This window comes from Vulpes lagopus, chromosome 7 (assembly GCF_018345385.1).
Source record: "Vulpes lagopus strain Blue_001 chromosome 7, ASM1834538v1, whole genome shotgun sequence".
Taxonomy (NCBI): domain Eukaryota; kingdom Metazoa; phylum Chordata; class Mammalia; order Carnivora; family Canidae; genus Vulpes; species Vulpes lagopus.
This window is the reverse complement of record NC_054830.1, coordinates 130233355-130254722: the sequence shown is the minus strand read 5'-3', so window position 1 is coordinate 130254722 and position 21368 is coordinate 130233355. Positions and strand designations below refer to the sequence as shown.

The window sequence follows — 21368 nt, the reverse complement described above, 5'->3', positions numbered from 1 at the left end:
GTACTCTATCTGCATAGCACAAACTTAGAAAAACTGTCATCCTAATAGGGGAAAAAAATTTTGGAATCCACATATTCTCTACCCTACAATTCCAGAAATGCTGTGTATGTGTGTGTACAGACGCAGTGAGGGGGCTATGAGAGGAATCATAAGGAGGGTTTATAAGGGATTTTATCAGAATCTAAGGTAGAGAGAAAAAACAACTAGAGAAGCAGACTAGAATAATACCTTCACAAAGGTCCTTGCAAAAAGTTCTACATTATCTCACAGCTCCAAAAAGATTCCTAGATCCCTAGTTACAGCCTTTATAGTAAATCAATTTTAACCATTCTTTGGCTAAGACTGGAACAGCCACTGGAGACAGGGACGTAAGATAAGGGATAGGAGACTCTGGTCTATTTTTCTGCCAGGAATCAACTTATACTCACAATCAAAATTGGGGACAACCAAATATCTGAATGTTCCCCATGGGAAAAGAGTGTGTAACTACAAAAACTGTCAATCGGGAGCTGAAATCCACTAATCATAACGTTCCATAGTCAAAAGGTGTGCCAACAGCCTGCCTCTCCCAATCCATACCTAATCTTCAATCTGAGGGGAAACCAACAGAAGTGCCTAAGAACCCACCCACGCCATATCTGAATAAAAAGTCAATACTGACTGGTCAAACATAAGTGTAACACACAGCACAATGATCATATAAAATCACTACTACAAGAGAAAAAAAAGAAATAACTACAGAAATAGAAAAATATTCTGCAAAAAATTGTTTCCTGTGCTTAAAGAAGCTAAAGAAAACACTGATGAACAAAAATTACAAATAAAGAAGTCAACTATGGGACAACACAAACTGAAATAAAAAGAGTACAGATCTATCAGGGGAAGAAGTATTTGAATATTAGAATCTCTAAAACAAGATTAGGCAATAAAGGAAAGTCACAGAATACATAAACATAATTCCCACAAAAGGCAAACGGCAAAACTCAAACACACTTTTTTATGGAAAAACAAGAGATGATAATGTAATATCTAAGAGAATAATAACCTAAGTTGTAACTCAGTATACCTACCCTTTGGTATTTACCAGAGAAATAAAAAATGTACTTCCAGAAAATACATTTATATAAATGTGCATAATAGTGTTATTCATAGTTGTCAAAAACGAAAACTGAAACCATCAACAATGAAAGGAAAATCAAATTGTGATATATCAAAAAAAATAAAAAAAATAAAAAAAAAAAAACAAATTGTGATATATCCAAATACTACTTAGCAAATAAAAAAAATTCAACTGATACATACACATATACACATATATAGATGAATTTCAAACATTACACCGAATATAAAAAGACCCAAAAGATTCCATGTACATGAATTTGCAGTGATAACAGTGCCTGCCCTTATAGGAATTGATGAAAGTATTCAGTATCTTAAATGAGGGTGATTTATACTGATATACGTATTTATCAAACTCAAACTATACATTTAAGGTCTATATATTTCACTTTATATAAACTTTCCCTTAGCTAAAAACATTCTGAACTCAAACACTTGGTCAAGTGTGAAGACAAAAGGACATTTTCAGACAAGCAATTACCAACAACATACAACCCCATGTACTTTTCTGAATTGCTCATTACAGTACTGTTTATGATAAAAGTACAATTTAAGTGACCATTAATAAGAATGTATGGTTAAATGAGTTACTATGCAGCCATACTATGTTAAATCATGCAGCTGTGAAAAGAATATTAACTACTGGTATCATACTGAGTTGTTCACTTCACAGTTTAGGATTAAGGAAATAAGTATACTTAGGTTAAAGATGTTAGGACCCAAGATTTTCAGGGTAAGAAAACATTTATAAATCAAGGAAATTAAGTGAAAACAACAAATTGACTTGAGAATATCAGTATTAACTCATGATTTTATTTTTTTAAAGATTCTATAATTGATTTGAGACAGAGCCCACACAATGGAGGGACAGAGGAAGAAGACAAACACGCTCTGCGCTCAGAGAGGAGCTCGATCTCAGGACCCTGAGATCACGACCTGAGCCAAAATCAAGAGTTGGACACTTAACGGACTCTGCCACCCAGGCGCCCCTGAACTCATTACTTTAAATTTGTTTTTAACGACACACTGACATGTTCTAGAAATATTATTATTTCTGGAATAATAACACCCCTAATCCTCAGTTTTGACCTCTACTACCAAGAAAGCAAAGTTCTTTGTGTAAAATGGCCAATCACAAGTTTGGGGCAGGAAATGTATAAAATGTGTAAAGCCTGACACATCCTTTAGTGCCAAGAACACAAGTCAATATGACACAGAGCCAGCTAAAAGGGGTCCTCACTGGCTGAAGCTGTGACAATTTGAGCAAAAAGAATCATAATTATAATGGAATGAAATCCACTGAATCAAAAACTTTTGAATAACATGATCATTATTAGTGCTGCAGAAAACAGAGCAAGCAGGATTAGTAGCAGAAGGAAACTACAGCACTAATCAAGACATAAAAAAAGCAAGAGGGGAGGGGAGAGGAGAGGAAAGGGAAAGCCATAATAGGTGCATGTCAGCCACCATCTGAGGCAGCTTTTAAACTAAGAAAACTGGTAACTAAAGAGAAATATTTGAGTGTTCATCTTTTCAGCGGGTACCACATTTCTGGTGACCAGACAGCTCCAGTCGAACAATAGTCCTGCTTTACAAAAGAATGACAACTAATAAATGAAGAATGAAAATTAAAAAAAAAAAAAAAAGGCAACATCATTTTGTAATTCCTTTTCTGGGCAAGGATTACAAATTGTGTTAAAACCATTATATGAATCACTGGCAGTGGTGTAATGCTAAAGTAATACCATCACCCAAATTGTTTTCTGATTGTAAGGTAGAAAATGTTCAAAGGAGGAAAATAAAAGGTTACCTGCTTCATTAATTTTCGCAACACTAACCAGATACTGAGTCTCTCAATAAAACGACATCACAGAACATGAAGTACACATCAGCAGGTTTACCTTAAGAACTAGAGGAATTGGCCAGATGACACCAAGGAAACAATAAGACAAAATGAGAATGCAGGATCCTGCAAGATAACTGGTCTGCTGCCTTCAACAAGCTGGACTACTTTAGATTTAAAGAGAATTAAGGGATATAATCAGATGCAATAAATGGTCCCTATATAGGATCTACAAATCAGCAATGAAAGACATTTTGTAAACAGCTGGAAAAACATTTAATACCCAGTTCATATTTAAAATATTAATGAGTAATTATGAAATCATGTTATTTTGGCTATATATAAAAATGTTTGTTAAAAGGCACTCTGAAGTTAAAGAATTTATTTTAATTATATTGGCCAGATCTTTTTCAAGGAAATGGGAGTTACAGCCATTCTCAACTGACGAAATAAAACGCTAAATTTAACCTCTCTCTTTTCCCTTTTACATTTTCTCCTCCATTCTTTATGTTTTACTTCTTTCTCAAACATGAAGGAGGAAAAAAAGGAGAAGGACAGAGGAAAGGAAGGAAGGGAACCAGGAAGAAATAAACTCATGTCCAGAAAAACCCTTTTATTCAACTCAACAGGCTCCTCTCAGAGCTACAAGTTAGAGTATACAGTTGACCCCTGAGCAACATAGTTGAAAATCCACATGTAACTTCTGACTCCTCGAAAACTACTAAGAGCCTACTGTCGTCTGTAAGCCTTACTGATAACATAAACATATAACACATATTTGGTATGTTGTATGTAGTATACTGTATTCTTACAATAAAGTAAGCTAGAGAAAATGTTAAGAAAATCGTAAGAGAAAATACAGCTACATACCTGTACTGTTAAAAAAAAAAAATCCACATATAAATGAACCTATGCAATTGAAACCCAGTATCGTTCAAGAGTCAATTATATATTTTTAAAAGATTTATTTATTTATCCATGAGAGACACAGATTGAGAAAGAGAGAGGCAGAGACACAGGCAGAGGGAAAAGCTGGCTCCCTGCAGGAAGCCCGATGTGGGACTCGATTCCGGGATCACAACCTGAACCGAAGGGCAGCGCCCAACTGCTGAACCATCCAGGCATCGTCCCAAGAGTCAATTATATTTGAAAATGTAGTGACACTAACCTTAGTGTCAATTTATTTCTTCCAATCCAATTTTTCACTAAATCCAATGATTTTTACCTCTTTAGGATTTCTAAATCTCTCTTCTCCATTTTCACTGCTACTGGTTCATTTTGCCCCTCGTCATTTCTCAGCTTCAAGTATTAAACAATCTCCTCTACATCTACCTTCCAGAGTCCCAGAAGGAGTCCGTCCACTCTCCTGCTTAAAATAAGATGGCCCATCTGCCTAACGTCCAAACTTCAAAGTCCTTTACAATCTACACTTAGCCAACCACGTCTTCACCTTTCTTCATCCACTTACACACAGGCCACCCTATAAGGTCCTAAATTGATTAGAGCAAACCTACTTCTAAGGCGTAGTTTCTCAGTATGTGCTAATCCTTTCACCAAACAAGCTTCACCTTAAACTCCTACTCCACCAAGCTGACAAGCAAACTCAAGCCATGTGGTGGAGCCTTTGTAAGCTCTTCCCAACAAAAGCACACATTCACCATTTCCCCTCCCCTGCACACGGGACATTTACTCCAGCATCTATCACCCCACAAGGTTGGCATCGCCCAGTGTCTCGTCAGCTCTAGCACATTACACTAATGACCTGGACTAAACATTCTTTCTCTCATGATCCAGAAGCAGGTTTTCCTAGAAGAGAAATCCAAAAGCAACTAAGCACATCTGAATTATGCTTCATTAGCTAGCTTTCTCTGCAGAATCATTCATTCAACAAATACTTTCTTTTTTTTAAAATTTTTTTTTTAATTTTTTTATTTATTTATGATAGTCACAGAGAGAGAGAGAGAGAGGCAGAGACATAGGCAGAGGGAGAAGCAGGCTCCATGCACCGGGAGCCTGATGTGGGATTCGATCCCAGGTCTCCAGGATCGCGCCCTGGGCCAAAGGCAAGCGCCAAACCACTGCGCCACCCAGGGATCCCCCTTTTTTTTTTTTTTTAATTTTTTTTTTAATTTTTTTATTTATTTATGATAGTCACAGAGAGAGAGAGAGAGAGGCAGAGACATAGGCAGAGGGAGAAGCAGGCTCCATGCACCGGGAGCCTGATGTCAACAAATACTTTCTAATCACCTTCTATGTGCCAAGTACTCTGCCAGGTGCTAGGAATAAAGAATAAATAAGAAATATATGATTGTGGAGCTTAATCCACTAAGGGAGCAAACAAAAGTTTCACAACCATGTATATAATTACACTGCATCCCTCATTTTTACAGGCATTACTTTCATTAAGTGTACCTGTATCTAAGATCTTTACCTGCCTTTTTCCAACTAATATAATGGCCTCTTATATTTGGAATTTATGCCTTAAAATTACAACTAACCTAGGTACCACTCTCAAATTATTCTTCCTCAAGTTGAGTTTTCATTACACTTTTGCAAAATTTAGGAAAAAGAGCTATTCTTTGTAAAGAACTGGAAAGTCGTCTGGAATGATTTCTGGTCCTATATACAAGCTTAAAACTATGATTCTATGGCACCCTCTCTCCCATCACTGGCCCTCCCTCAACTTTCTACTGCTTAGAAAATATTCAAACATCTTAGTTTAGAATTTAAAATATTTACTTTTCAGACTTTATTCCAGTACTATTCTTTCAATACAACTGGCAGACAACTGCCATCCTTCAAATAACTCCACTATCTTCCTTCTATTCCCCAATTATTACAAAAACACCAAGCCATTACATGAATGCCACAAAAAAACAACTCCAACAAAAACAACAAACAAAACAAAAACCTCAAATAAACAGGGTAGCCCCGGTGGCTCAACAGTTTAACGCCGCCTTCAGCCCAGGGCATGATCCTTAGAGGCCCAGGATCGAGTCCCGCGTCGGACTCCAGGCATGGAGCCTGCTTCTCCCTCTATGTCTCTGCCTCTCTCTCTCTCTCTCTCTCTCTATGTCTATCATGAACAAACAAATAAATAAATAAATCTTTTAAAAAAAAAAAAAAGGTGAAAAAAAAAACAACTCAAAGAAAAAACTCCCCTCTGAATACAATCCAAACAATTTATCCACAGGTACACTGCAAAATTGTGCATAACAATAAATACAAGTTTAACCTGGATTCTGTTCCTACCAAGGCATGTATGACATTTAAAATGTTATATAAACGGGATCCCTGGGTGGCGCTGCGGTTTAGCGCCTGCCTTTGTCCCAGGGCACGATCCTGGAGACCCGGGATCGAGTCCCACGTCGGGCTCCCGGTGCATGGAGCCTGCTTCTCCCTCTGCCTGTGTCTCTGCCTCTCTCTCTCTCTCTTTCTCTGTGTGTGACTATCATAAATAAAAATATAAAAAAGATGTTATATAAACACAATAACACAATAATTTGATACCTTAAAAAAACAAAAACTCTGAAATTTTATTTTTTTAAAAGATTTTTATTTATTTATTCATGAGAGACACACAGAGAGAGAGGCAGAGACACAGGCAGAGGGAGAAGCAGGCTCCATACAGGGAGCCTGACATGGGACTCGATCCTGGGTCTCCAGGATCAGGCCCTGGGCTGAAAGGCAGCACTAAACCGCTGAGCCACCCAGGCTGCCCAAAACTCTGAAATTTTAAATTAATAGTAATTATGGCTGAGATGGCAGGCCTAACCACACCCTGTAAATTACTTACCTTCTGTTTTTTCCAGGTTTATTAGTTGAATTCTAAACATGAAAAACATTGGACTCTCTGTTAATAAAAGCCACCAGCCCCCTTGTACTAGATTGTTAAGTCTCCTTTAGACCTGCTACAGCTCACTTTAAACCTCAATCATTCTGACTCTCAATGTCATCACTATTCGTTTTCTTTTTCCACCATGACTGATTAAAAGTTCACACAGACAATAAACCTCATTCAGGAGCTGTCCTTAGCAGCAAAACTACCACCACCACGTCTAGTTTCACTGTGGCCAACCAAGCATTTAAAAACCTCTGCAAAAAAAAATAATAATAATAAAAATTAAAAAATTTAAAAAATAAATTAAAACCTCTGCAAAAGAGGACTATCCTAATCCAAAAAGCAAACTTAACTCCTAACTGTAGATCTGTAGAGTTCAAGGGCTACTCTCATAAATAACTAATGATACTACTGCAGGTATCTTACAACTCATGATAATTTCTCAAACAGGTATCTGAATTGGAGAGAGAGAATAAAAAGCTAGTGGAAAAAACAAGGTACCCAAAGGATCTTACTAAAAACTGAAATTGTCATCTTGGTCCTTCCTCTATGATCCCCACCCCAGTTTTCAAAGCCAGAAACAGGAGTACAATCCTTTACTTTTTCCCACCCAACCCCAGCCTTCACATCCAGTCCCCCAGCCCATTTTAACAACCTAAATCTTCCTCTCAATTGCCTGCCTCAATTTCCTAGGCTCTTTCTTCCCTGAGATATGAGCTAACCCAACAGTCTCAGACCCATGTTCTTCTGCTGTCCCTCAGCTCAAATGCAGCCTAAACACCACCCAGTGTGACCTCCTAAAAATACAAGTACTTACCTCCAGGTCCTAAAACCACATCTCCTTCATCTTTGTACCCGTAGACTGATACTGTGCTGACATAAAGGAGGCTAAAAAATGTGTTGAACTACACAGAGGAGACCCACACTCATTTACAAAACAGTTTTTTGACCCAACCTCTGCATGCCTCTCCAGTCTTATCCAATTCCCACTTACCTCTCACCACACTCCAGGCTTTAGCATATGCTGTTGCTTCTGCCTGAAATGCTGTTCTCCTCCCCTCCAGATACCTTAGGGATTCTAGGCATCTTCAAATGCCAATCAGATATCCAACTTCAAAAAGGTTCTTCTCCCCTATCCCTCCCAAACACAGGAGCTTATCATTCCCTGCTTTGAGCTATTCCGAACCTTGAAGATATTTCTATAAGAGTATCTTTAACTCTAACCCTATTTTTTTTTTTAACATCTCACCTACTCTAATACAGCTCCCTGTGTTTATATTTTAATTTTTATCTCTTCAGAGCCTGGCAAATAAGTTCTTGATGAGTAATTTTAAGCAAATAATTCTTAAAATTCAAGGAAAGAAGATGTGATAGTTTAAAAAAAAAAAAGTGCAACATTTTGTAAGAGACAGGTGTATCAACAGAAGCAGTGCCAATTTTACCAGCAATAAGAAAAACTAATACCTAGGCTTCTAATCTTGAAGGCAAAATCTAGAAAAATCAAACAGAAAGGACCAAAAACTGAGAATACTGGTTCTAGGATAGCCTAGGATAAGAATCAAGGAGACAAACTTAAGGTTGAATTGTATAAACATAACCTTAGTGACATGCTCTAGCAAAATATGGGCAAATCCCGAACAAATGGGGGCAAGGGCAAAACTGCTGCATGCCTATCTGCCACAGGGCACTAGGCAGGAACAACCAATGTTATTTGAGCATTTAATTCTCGTGACAGGGCTATGCAGCCCTTTCATGTACATTATATCATTTAACCCTCAGGACTCCTGCAAATAAATACTATCATTCTCCTTACAAACACAGGGAAGGTCCAGAGAATAACTTACTTGCTTGTGGTCACAGAGATTCTAGTGGCACAACTATGATTTAAATCCAAGTTTGATCCACAAGTCTGTGCTCTCAACCATTAGTCATTTACCTGTATTATTCTCAATTTAATTCTCAAAGCAAGGTAGATGCTATCCTCATTTTATTTTAAATTAAGACATAGGGTTTAAATAATTTGCTCAAGGTCACACACACTTGGTAAGTAATAGAGCTGGGGGTTTGAACCTAGTAAAATCTAGCCACAAAGCCCCCTCACCAACTCTAGAATTCTATCACTGATAAAGCCAAGATCTCATGTTCCATCTCCAAATATTGTATTGCTGAGACCATAAGCCCTCCAGTTTCCTTCTCAGATGTATCATCTTCCAGAGCTAGTCCACACCTGCCTTCTTTACTCCCAAACTCTGTCTAATACTCTAAGACAGAAGAGGTCAAACACTATCATCTCAGGATGCTTACACAGTCTTAAAAATTCACAAGTACCTCAAAGAGCTTTCATCTATGTGGGTTATACCTGTCAACATTTGCTGTCCTAGAAACCAGAACTAAGAAAATTCAAAATATCCATTAACTTGTTATATATAATAAACCTACCATATGTTAACAATTTATGAAAACTATTTTCAAAAACAAAGTAAAATTTCATAAAAAGAATGACACTGTCTTATATTGTTGCAAATCTCTTTAATGTATGACATACTTAAAGATAGCTGGATTTGCACATCTACTCTGAATCTCATCAGATATCACACATCATTTTTTTTTTGGCTTCTGGAAAAGTCCACTGTACACTTGTAAGAGAGTAAGAATGAAAAAAAAACAAATACCATCTTAGTAATATCTCTAAGAACTATAGCCAACTCCTCCTCCCCCCAAAATCACATACACAATTTCCTTAATAAATCCTTAAGTAGTACAAAAATAAGTTTCAGGACAAATTGGTTTAACTAAAATTTCCAATCAATAAGACCTCTTTGGGGCACCTCAGTGGCTCAGTGGTTGAGCATCTGCCTTTGGCTTAAGTCATAATCCCAGGATCCTGGGATCGAGTCCCACATGGCCCTCATAAAGTCCCACATAATCCCAGGGTCCTGGGATCGAGTCCTCCCAAGGTCCATGTCTCTGCCTCTATGTCTCTCATGAGTAAATAAATAAAATCTTTAAAAAAAAAAAAAAAAAAAAAAAGGGATCCCTGGGTGGCGCAGCGGTTTAGCGCCTGTCTTTGGCCCAGGGCGCGATCCTGGAGACCCGGGATCGAATCCCATATTGGGCTCCCTGCGTGGAGCCTGCTTCTCCCTCTGCCTGTGTCTCTGCCTCTCTCTCTCTCTCTCTCTCTCTCTCTCTCTGTGACTATCATAAATAAATAAAATTTAAAAAAAAATCAAAGACATTTAAATAAATAAATAAATAAATAAATAAATAAATAAATAAAGGTCTCCTTGAAAACAGGGATCTTGAAATTATGGTAAAATATTCCTCCAAAAACACAGCTGAACAGCAGGATGTAGCAGTCAATACCAATCTCTAAAAGGAAAAGACTGGCAAACCCATCTGTATCCACAGTGCCCAACCCAGAACAGACCGCCTGTAACAGACGGACTACACTGCTGTTAAAACACAATTCTAACCATGTGCATGTGCCCCAATAACACATGAATGAATATAGAGAGTAGTACACAGAAGTTTCCTATGTGATAACCTCAAGAAGCCACCAATTTTAAAGGCCAAAACGATTCAAATTCTAGCAATTTCATTCCACCCAATAAATTAACTCAAAATACAACCATAAAGACACCAAGTATAGGCCACTCACAAATTTCAACCCAAAATAAATACAAATATTTGCAAGGTTAGATTTTTATCTTCTACATTTGAAGTCAAACATAAAGTACAGAACAACATACTAAGACAAATGTGATCTGCCATCTAATCAGCAAAAACTGAGTGTTCACTTAATACAGTGTTATGCCAAAACCATGATTTGTGTGGTAAAACCTAACCAAGATCAAAAAGATAAGACAAGTGAGGCCATCAATCCTAAGTGTGCTCCTTAGCATGAGATTACCAACAACCATCCGGTTTACAGCTTCGGCACCAAATAACAGCTGATGGAAGCGAACAAAAATCTTTTCATTTCTCTATTTTTTTTTTTTCAGATTTTCCATAATCCATTTGCTTCTCCCTCTCTTTACAATGACTTGTAATAACATAGCTACCACTATTTAGTGAAGATTTGGGGCTCTTGAGGCACTCAATATTTATTCTAGCTGCTAATTCATATATACAATCACTTGGGAGGTTTTAACCCACTCATTCTTTTTTTTCCTCTTAAAGAAAATTATTGGGGATCCCTGGGTGGCTCAGCAATTTGGCACCTGCCTCCCTTTGGCTCAGGGCGTGATCCTCGAGTCCTGGGATCGAGTCCCACGTCAGGCTCCTGGCATGGAGCTTGCTTCTCCCTCTGCCTGTGTTTCTGCCTCTCTGTCTTTCATGAATAAATAAAATCTTAAAAAATAAAAAAATAAAAAAATAAAATTATTCATGATATTGACCTTACAAATCATCAAGAAGCCTTTAATAACACTAAAATATTGCTCTAAAACTACTGAACGATGTTTCAGAAGCTTTGGAAAGAAATCTAGCGCAACTCTGTCCAAATGGAGTTCCACTATACATGGCTTTTTTTTTTTTTTTTTTTTTTATATACATGGCTTTTTTGACAGCATATGTGATTGCCTTTTCCTAAAACAGTGAAATGCTTTAAAAAACTGGATTTTGGACCAGCATGAATAGTATTCTTATGTGGACTTTCATGAGGTTTTTTATTTATAACCTAAAACAGAATCAAAAATAATAAGAATCTGCCAAGCAGCTCTATTTTATCAACATGATTAGCCACCAGTGTAAATGGTTATAAGTCTGGGGCAGCAACTGTGTCTCCCTGTATTTTTCAAATCTGTATCAAAGGTCCATTCCAAGCCACAGCACCATGAGTGTGTGTCAGGACAGAAGTGGGGGAAGTACAGTGAAATTAAGAATACAAACTAGAGTCAAACAGACCTATCTCAAGAAAGATGTGTTTACATTCACCTTTAAGATTAAAGCTTCCTCATTTACAAAGAAGCTATCTATCTCACAGTTTTGGTATGGCGATTAAATAAGATAACACATGTAAAGCACAATGTCTTTTACATTAGTAGCATTCAACAAAGCTATTTTTTTCCTGTGACTACAAATCCCTAAGTCTGAGTTTCTCTAGTTTCCCTAAAATTAGAAACCAAATGGTAATTCTTTAAATGTCCCAAATAAAGTACGGTTTTCACTTTCAACAATTTTAAATGAAAATATATGAAAAGCTGTTGGTCCACAAAATATGGCAGTTGGCTTCATCAGATACTGTTTTATGATGCTGTGGTATTTACATAGAACTAACTATACCGTCTTGTGAAAGAAAAAAACTGCCCCCCAAAAAGCTCAGTGCAAATAATATTTTTGACTTAACATGAATTCATCTTCATTTCTGCTTGGTCTTTAATTAGCAGGGACTCCTCTAATACCCTTTTTCATCTATCCCACTCACACGTCCCCCACTCAAAATCTGCCTAGTTAAAAAACCTATATACAACAGCTAGATGAATGGAGAGAATCACCTGTAACGCTCTTTTTGGATAAAAGATCACGGGTTAATTTCTGCTTGGCTAGATCTCCACATGCTTACTTTTTAAGGTATATTTTTGTAGCAAATGACTTTGAAAGAAAATGACTAAGCCTAATGATTCCTTCTCTCTCTCTCTCTCTCTCTTTTTTTTAAAGATTTTTATTTATTTATTCATGAGAGAGAGAGAGGCAGACACACAGGCAGAGGGAGAAGCAGGCTCCATGCAGGGAGCCCGATGTGGGGAACCCATCCCAGGTATCCAGGATCACGCCCTAGGCCGAGCTAAACCGCTGCGCCATCCAGGGATCCCTAATGATTCCTTCTTTGATACTATTCTACATTTAGGGGCACCTGGGTGGCTCAGTTCGTTAAGTGACCAACTCCTGATTTTTAGCTCAGGTCATGATCTCAGAGTGGAGGGATCTAGCCCTGTGTGGGCTCTGTGCTCAAAGGGGAGTTGGCTTCAAAGTTCTCTCTCCCTCTCCCTCTCACACTCTTACTTGCACTCCCCCTCTCTAAACCAAAATAATAATAATAAAATAAAAATAAAAGTGCATCAGACACTTCACTCAACTCTGGACTATTGAGCACAGGACAATCACAAACCTAGCAAGGGGTATGAAAAGCAAATGTTAGTCTTCCAGTAATTTAAGACTGAAAGTTCTAACATTATGATTTTACATCAGATCTACCTCCAATGAGGAAAATTTTGTTTTTGAAATCACAAAGAAAATAACTTCATGTGACCAAAGTCAATCATTTCAGCCAATCATATCAGGGAAAAGCCTAATATATATAGATATATATATGTTAGATATCTATCTATACATATATATGTTTCTAATATATATATATATATTAGAAATTCATTTCCTCGGTTTTGGACTTAAAGAAAACATAAGACTGAAAAATATAGGTGTCGACCTTCTCTCAATCCTGTCTTCTTCTTTAAACTATTACCTTCTTTCCCTCTTTTCCACTTTAAATTTTTCAAACAGCAGTCTATAAACTTTTTCTTAACCTCCCATTTGCTCAAAACCTAACCTAGAGTCTGACTCGCACGCTCCCAAGTCCCAGAAAAATTTTCTCTGCTTATATTCACCTAACCGCCAAATCCTATTAAGCCATTCTCAGAGCTCATCCTATCCTAAACCTGGCCATCACTAGTCACCACTGAAAACACCCTCTTGCTCAGCGCTTCTACTTCTCTTAGCATCTGTAATTTTGCTCTCTCCTATTCTCCTACCTCTTTAATCATTTTATTGCAGTCCTGTCCAAAATGTAATATTGGCTGTTTCTTTTCTTTTTTTTTTTTATATTGGCTGTTTCTAAGGGTTCCCTTGGCCCTCTCCTTTTCCTCTTCTATATTAACGTGAGCTCCATGAGTAAGTTTCACACTTACATGTACTTTCATTCTCAGCACATGCAAAAATGCTCAACTGATTCTCAAATGGGAACCCTACCACCCCCAAAAAGGTGAAAAGCATTTGTTCATACACTCTTCCCAAGTGATGCTCTAAATTCCAACACTAACTATATAGTAGTCAAATCTATAAAATCCCTAAGCACTCTCTGGTCCAGATAATACTTATTAGACATACCCACCTAAATATCCAACAGGCCATGTGAAACTGAAGAATCAAAAGCAAGCCATTCCACTTTCCTTGTCCAAACCTGCTCTTCTTCCTCTACTTCCCAAGTTAAACCATACCAAGTTATCCAAGCTAAAAAACTTCTGAATGGTACGCTATTTTTGTAACTCATCGCTAATCTATCCCTAATTCTGTTATCTTTCAAACTTATCTGATCCTTTAAAAAAAAAAGATTTTATTTATTCATTCATGAGAGACACAGAGAAAGAGGCAGAGACATAGGGAGAGGGAGAAGCAGGCTCCCTATGGGGAGCCCAATGTGGGACTGGATCCAGGGACCCCAGGATCACGACCTGAGCCACCCAGGTGCCCCATATTTATCTTATTCTTTTCCAGCTCCTATTATGTCCCTGACCTCTCACAAGGACTTAAATGAACTCTTTGACCTCAGTTTCTTGACCCCTTTCATCTAACCTCCACATTTTTACTATGTGTCTCCTAAAAAAGTGTGTCACAATTTCCCCACTCCTATCCAGTTAACCTCTCAATGGATCCCCATTATAGACAGACAGAAGTCCTAACATTTAAAGAAAAAGCCTAAGACTATTCACTGACTCTTTCTGGCCACCCCTCCTGTCCTCATCCTTGCATCTTGTTTCACAGTCCAAGTTGTATGTAACCTCACTTTGCACATGCTTCCCCTTCTCCAGGAAAAGTCCTACTCAGCCTGACAAGTGCCTATTCACCCTTCAAAACTCAGCTCAAAGACCTCTAAGATGACTCCATCAAGTTTCCCAAACAAAATTAGCTGTTCCGGAATCCCTGGGTGGCTCAGCGGTTTGGCGCCTGCCTTCGGCCCAGGGCATGATCCTGGAAACCCCGGATCGAGTCCAACGTCAGGCTCCCTGCATGGAGCCTGCTTCTCCCTCTGCCTGTGTCTCTGCCTCTCTCTCTCTGTATGTCTCTCATGAATAAATAAATCTTAAAAAAAAAAAAAATTAGCTGTTCCTTCCTCAGCATGGCCCAAATGCTTTGTATATTCCTCATTACTGTATAATCTGATGAGTGCTTTATTGGATCATTCGTCTTTATACCCCACTATAAATCCACTTGGGACAAAAGACCATAAGCCCCATAAGGATAGCAAGTCTATACATGGCGCCTGACATATGGGTGTTTAAGTATTTTTGGAACCAAGTTTTAGTACTATTTTAAAATGCTGTATTCACGTATAATTAGTTCTGCTATATTGCTTGTTCTGAAATGTGAATTTGTTCCAACGTGATTGATATATCAGGGAATGTGAGCACAAAGTGAAATTCTCATTTGCATACCATTTATCTGCATCTAATGCACTAGATGAAGGTAGAAAACTGCACCTAGCTAAAATGAGCTGTGCAGAAACAAACAAAACACACATACCTCAAACACTATCTGCCCCATGAGTTCGCTATGTGTATGATAAGCCACACCTACCCACCCATATCTGGAGTTACTCTTAACATTCCATGTTAACCTTCAGGTAACCATGTAATCATGTTACCATTCAGGTAACCTGCCTTCTACCATTTCACAGAAACTCACAAGCAGCAAACCTTTCCATGCCCCTCTCCACAAGCAAAACTTTCTCAATGTAAAGTGTCCCATTTATTACAGCATTTATATATTCATTCCTTAACCATTTCACATGTCTAAAACCGTGTTACCATTTTCATCAGGTTTATTTTTAACAATAAGCCACTAAGTTTTTTAGTGTTGTGTTTTGATTTCATTTTTTCCTTTGGGCCTATAGTTTTTACTGCACAATTTTGCATAGCATGGTAACTTTCATGAACCTCTATGCTGCTTCACAGCAGAGTGGGCTACATAAACTATCAGCTCTATGATGAGCTCTTAGACTTTAAGAAAATTTCAATATTCCAACTGCAGTAAGTTACTGGAGAGAAAATTCTGCCCTCCCACAAGATTCACATACATACAGCCCATGTCCCAGCAGACTATTAGGACAGTCACAACCTTTAAACTTGGTGTCCCTCACTTCTAGTGAGCAGAGGGTGGTTTTCTCCAGCTTAAGCTCTACAGTATGCCTAAGCCTAGCTCAAAAAACAAATGCCCGAATTTTCAAGTGTACCATTTTATGGGTTTCATTATTTTGACTGCTTTTAACTTCTAAAACATCCTGACATTTTAATTTCAAATAACCCTCTATTATAAAGCAATTGGCCAAACCCTCAAGTTCGTTATATAAGCAACACAACAGACACTATATCCAGGTTAAAAAGATTGAGAGTCACTAACTCCATACTGTCTCAAAAGTGACTTTATATTTTATATGTAGGGCCTCCACTAAATCCTCCACACTGGATGTCAAAGTAGTCTATTAAATCACCTTGCTCCCCTAATAAAAATATTTCGGCTCCTCCCTTTTGGGATAAAGATAAACTTCATGTTTAGTTGAGCAAACACCGTCCTTCAAAACCTAGGACACACACCTCTCCAGTCACTCTCTTGTTCTAGTACACCTCACTACTGGCCTTACCCCAACTCTTGTCATCTCAGTACACTCACCACTCTCTTCCATTTAAAATGATCCCCTCTCCCTAGTTTGACAAACATCTATTCCAGGTCATTTTCTGTAAGCTGCTCACACGTCTTCCACAAATTTAATGATCCTTTCTTCTATTCTCTCATTGCACTATGTACACCTTCTATGCCTATAGACTACATGGCAAAAACTGAGTAGAATTCATTTTTGAATTCTCTGAGTCCAACACTGTACCCAGAATATGCTATTCCTTGACACATAAATGAAGTTATCAAGAAAATACAGATGGATGAAGGAGAGGTAAAGGCCAGAGAAGCGGTAAGGTTAAAGCAATGTATGTATAAGTCCCCATTTTGGACACAAGTAACTTTCTCCTCTTTAATATTTGTTCAAATACTAAAATATGGTGCATTCCACTGTACTCTAATGCGCCAGCCTCTGTATAAATAAGTTTACAGTTTATTCAGTATTTCTTAATTTCATATAGCATTTTCTTAATCACACTTTGTTGTAAAATGGCTACTTGGTAAAGTGAGTAGCAGCCAAGTTTAAGGAAACAAGTACATCAAGATGGAAGCTAAGGATTAACACTGAAATTGGAACATTTTTCTAGACAATAACATTAAGTTCCATTCACAACAATAAAGCATATACAAGTACTGCATACCTACAAATCCAAGCCTTTTCTGCATTAAAATACATGTCCTTAGCTGAACCTATTTGGACCTTTCCAAAGCGATAAACACTTTAAAAGCAGAGCTTCTCGGGGGCTCATGAGTAGCTCAGTGGTTGATCCTGGGATGGAGTCCACAGGGAGTCTGCTTCTCCCTCCATGTCTCTGACTCTCTCTATGTGTCTCTCAAGAATAAATAAATAAAATCTTAAAAAAAATAAAAAAATAAAAAAAGGAAGGGCTTCCCAACCAGTCTACTCTGCATATGGGGAAGTTGCCAGTGTGCAAATATTGGTCTCTTGCCCTTATGACCCAAGGTCTACAGCAGTGAGCACCACTGACCATTTATTCCAGTATGCCTTACATACATTATGCCTTTCATTGCACTAGGATATGAAAAACGCTTAAGCTTCAAACAATGTAAGAAGGTTAACATGTACCTAGTGGAATGCCTAAGCACTGACCGAAATGTGAATTTATCACTACAAGTACAGCGGGCAAATTCCTTTAATGCCTTTATCTGCAGCCAGGACCAAGTTCTATAACCAACTTAACAGTCTGAAATTTCACAAAAATTGTAGGTTTAATTTGCCACCAAGATTTAAGAAACCTGAAAACACCTACAAACCAAGTATGTATTCAAAGGGTTTCTTCATCCACATTACCACTGATTGAGACACTTCTGAAGCTATGCACGTATCAACTCTCAGAGCAAATCTTCTCAGTCTCACAAGAAAACTTGTCTTCTATTCCATTCTTGTTTTGACTACTTTAGTATCTTGTTTAATGGCGAACTGAAGAGACACAACTACCACAAATAATTTCTACCCATTAAAACACCTTCTGCCCTCCCAAAAGAACTAATCTCCAGCAAATACCTCATATACTCATGTGCTTTCCCTCTTCACTGCAAGCATGTTGGCCAAGTCACTTGAATGAACCTTTCTAGGTCTGTTTCCACAGTCGTAGCTTTTCAAATATTGTTTAAAGCATATTGACTAGACTAGATCACTGGTCAAAAAAATATGAAGCAATTTTAACTCTAACAGACATCACATTCTGAAGACTGTGACAACTGTTCTGACAGCAATTACAAAGAAAATCTTCAAAACCTTTTGATCTATGACCACATCAGCCCGGAAAGCCTGCAGAACTGTTCTGGAATGGCAAACCCTAGCGTCCTGTGAAAAACAATCAGTGCCATCACCCGCCGTTTTATTTTTCACTAGTTCATACTCCCTCTCTTCCTCCCTAAAATGAAATTTCCAGACACAAGAATGTAAGAAATTCCATACTAGCACGAATGAGACAACGCACCTAGAAAACAGTAAGTGTGGGAACTCAAATTCAAGCAGATTATTTAAATTACCTCAGCTCAACACAGTAAATGCAAGATGGGTCAAGCAAGGGTACTTGCACAATGTTGTCATCTGCGGCAACAGTTAAAGAAACGATTACAGGTGTTCCTTAGCAGGCTCTCCGGGGGGGAAAGGGAGGGAGAAAAGTGTCAAAGAGAAAAAGTTTCCAAAGAAAATAACGATCGGTGTTTAGAAATAAAAAGGGAGACACGCGGTCGGGGTGACGGGAGAAAACTGCTTCCAGTAAGTTCTGAGCGATACCAGAAATCTCTCCATCGGGTGCTAAGGGCCTCTTGAATCAGGTCGCTGTCAGTCCCGCCCACTTCCCCCAAATCTGCGTTCAAATGAATTTGAAATACTTTCGGGTTAGGGGGTCAACCGCTGGTTGACCGCGTCGCGGTAGCTGCGAAGTTCCACACTCCACGACGCACGATCCCACACAGCCACTCCGCCAAAGTTGCCACCCATCCCGGCCAAGAGTCGCGGATACCCCCGCCGCCCCCGGCGCGCCCCGCCCCGCCCCGCCCCGCCGCGCCCCGCCCCCGGCGCGCCCCCGCCCGCGCCCCCGCCCCCGCCCGCGCCCGCGCCGTCAATCAGCACCCCCCGCCCCCCGGGCTGGGCGCGGGGGCGCGGCCTGGGAGCTGGCCGGATCGGCACGGCGGCACTCGGAGGCCCCCAACAGCCGCCGCTTCGGCCGAGCTGCGGGCTCGCCAGCCTCACACTCAAACCGCCCGCGCCGTGGCCCCACGCGCCACGACCGAGCGGGCCCCGCGCGCGGCCAGTGCGGGGAGCGGCGCCCGGCCGGGCCTCGGGCCCGCCTTGCTCACCTCTCGGGGTGCGCCGCCTTCCTCCGCCGCTGCCGCTGCTGCCGCTGCCGCCGCCTCCTCCCGGTGAGTGCAGCGGGGTCTGACCTGTGGAACCACCATACCAGTCCCGCCCGCCGCTGCAGCGCCGCCGCCGCTCCTCCGCCGCCTCCGCCGCCTCAGCCGCCGCTCTTTGTTCCCCCTTCGAGCGCCACCGCGTCAGCCGCCCCGACGGGCCACCGCTACGCCCTCCCGCCCCCTCGGCCTCCCGCCTCGCCCTCCTCGCTGCGCCCGCTGCCGCCCTCGCCTCCGCGCCGCCGACGCCGCCTCCACCGACGCCGCCGCCTCCTCCTTCGCGCCCCCCTCGTTTTCATTGAAAGCAAACAAGCATCATGGCGGCGGCCGCCGTCCCCCAGCCAGCGAGCACCCCGACCGCCGCCGCCGCTCCAACATCCCGGCCGCCCATTGGCCGCCGCTGCCGGGCGCGACCATTCGCTGCGCGGCGGGTGGGTCGCGCCCCAAGCCCCGCCCCCTGGCCCCCCTCCGCGCTGGGCGGCGATGGGCCGGCCCGGCGCTCTCCTGGCCCGCTCCGCCCGCTCGCCGCTCTGCTCGGCTGCCGTCCCGCGGGGTCCCCGCTCTCCCTCGGCTGCCCTCCGCTTTGCCATCCATCCTCTTTTCCTTCTCTTGTCCCAGGCTGTTCACTTTTGTTTGCTGTCTCCCCACCGTTTCCTCGGCCTCCTTCCCCTTCGTGCCCCTGTCCGTTGGCGGGGATGCGGGGCGGCTCGCAGACGACTTCAGCGGCGCCTTCATCTGCCGGAGGAGACCTGCGAGCGAGACCGTGAGCGGTCGCTGCGGCTTCTTGCCTCCAACAGGCAGGAAAAGCATTAACTAGCGCCCCGGGTCGGCCCGTTCACGGCCGAGCAGTACAGTAAGTAGGTTGTGGTGGGGGGTCCCAGCCAGCGCCCCGGCCCGAGGGCGGCCTTCGGAAGCCAGGCTGCGGGCAGCCGCGGGCGCAGCGGGTTAGCGCCGCCTGCAGCCCGGGGCGTGATCCCGGAGGCCCGGGATCGGGATGAGTCCACGTCGGGCTCCCTGCTGCCTCTGCCCCTGCCCCTCGCCTCTCTCTCTCTCTTTCTGTCTCATGAATAAATAAATAAAATGTTTTTAAAAAGAAATCAAGCTGTTGTCCTTAGGTGGCGACGGAAGGCGAGCAGAGATCACTGGGGCTGGTGCTTGCTTCGGGGCACGTTCCTGACAGGTGCTGAGCCCCCGTGCTGGAGCCAGACTGTACAGAGGAATCCGGCCCCACCCTGGCCCTAGTAAGTTCCCCGTCTAGGCCAAGAGAGACGTCCAACAAACATTCTTTAGAGAGGCATGCATGGGGAAAGGATGGCCGCCCGTCCACCTACCAAGGATAGGCAAGCAGGGATGGGTCACTGGCTCCTGGAAAAGTCAGCCCTGAAGAAATAAACGGGTGTGAGATTGGTTCCGGAAATTAACAGTAGCAAAGAAGTGAGACATCCCCTCAGGGAAGATGGACTTGGGCTAGGAGGTTATGGGAAATGGATGGCTGCTTGCTGCCGAGGTGCAGAGGAGAGTAGGAAGAGCGAGGAAAAGAGGAAGGACTGAAGCTGCTGGAGTTCCGTGCTTGTTTCTCCAGCATGGCCTTGGGATGGTCCTTACCTGTATTCTTCCAAAAAGTCAAGTGACAGCCTAGTCCTCAAGTGCCAGAGGACACTGGAGGGAGGGGGCTGGGCAGCACCAAAAGCCCAACAGGGGTGAGGGATTGATAAGACAAGTGCAGACTGACCCCTAAGCATTCCTGTCCATACGCTCCAACCCCAGACCACCAAGTACTGGCGTCCAGCTCCTGCTATTCAGTATCACCTACCTGAGGGACTGATAGCCATCTAGGTCTCTCCCCCCACTTGAGCACTGTGCCCTAGCAACCGATGCTGTAGCCTGGACAGACAGGTGCCTTTTGGTAATTCATCCACCTAGAGGGAGCTACTTTTTATAATCGGCACAGTGTATATGGAGGATGGGAAATCATAACGAAAAACTTAGTGCATAAAACAACTTTTTTATATCTTA

General features: G+C 41.4%; 1 protein-coding gene across 2 annotated transcripts in view; it reads right to left on the bottom strand.

Annotated features, from left to right (window-relative positions):
* Positions 1-19422, bottom strand: part of CNOT6 (CCR4-NOT transcription complex subunit 6) — a 68641-nt gene extending 49219 nt beyond the window's left edge. For both annotated transcript variants that reach the window (XM_041762552.1, XM_041762553.1), the window contains exon 1: positions 19302-19422. The gene's annotated coding sequence lies outside the window, so the exon portion shown is untranslated. The remainder of the gene's footprint in view (positions 1-19301) is intronic.
* Between the last annotated feature and the right edge of the window lie 1946 nt (positions 19423-21368).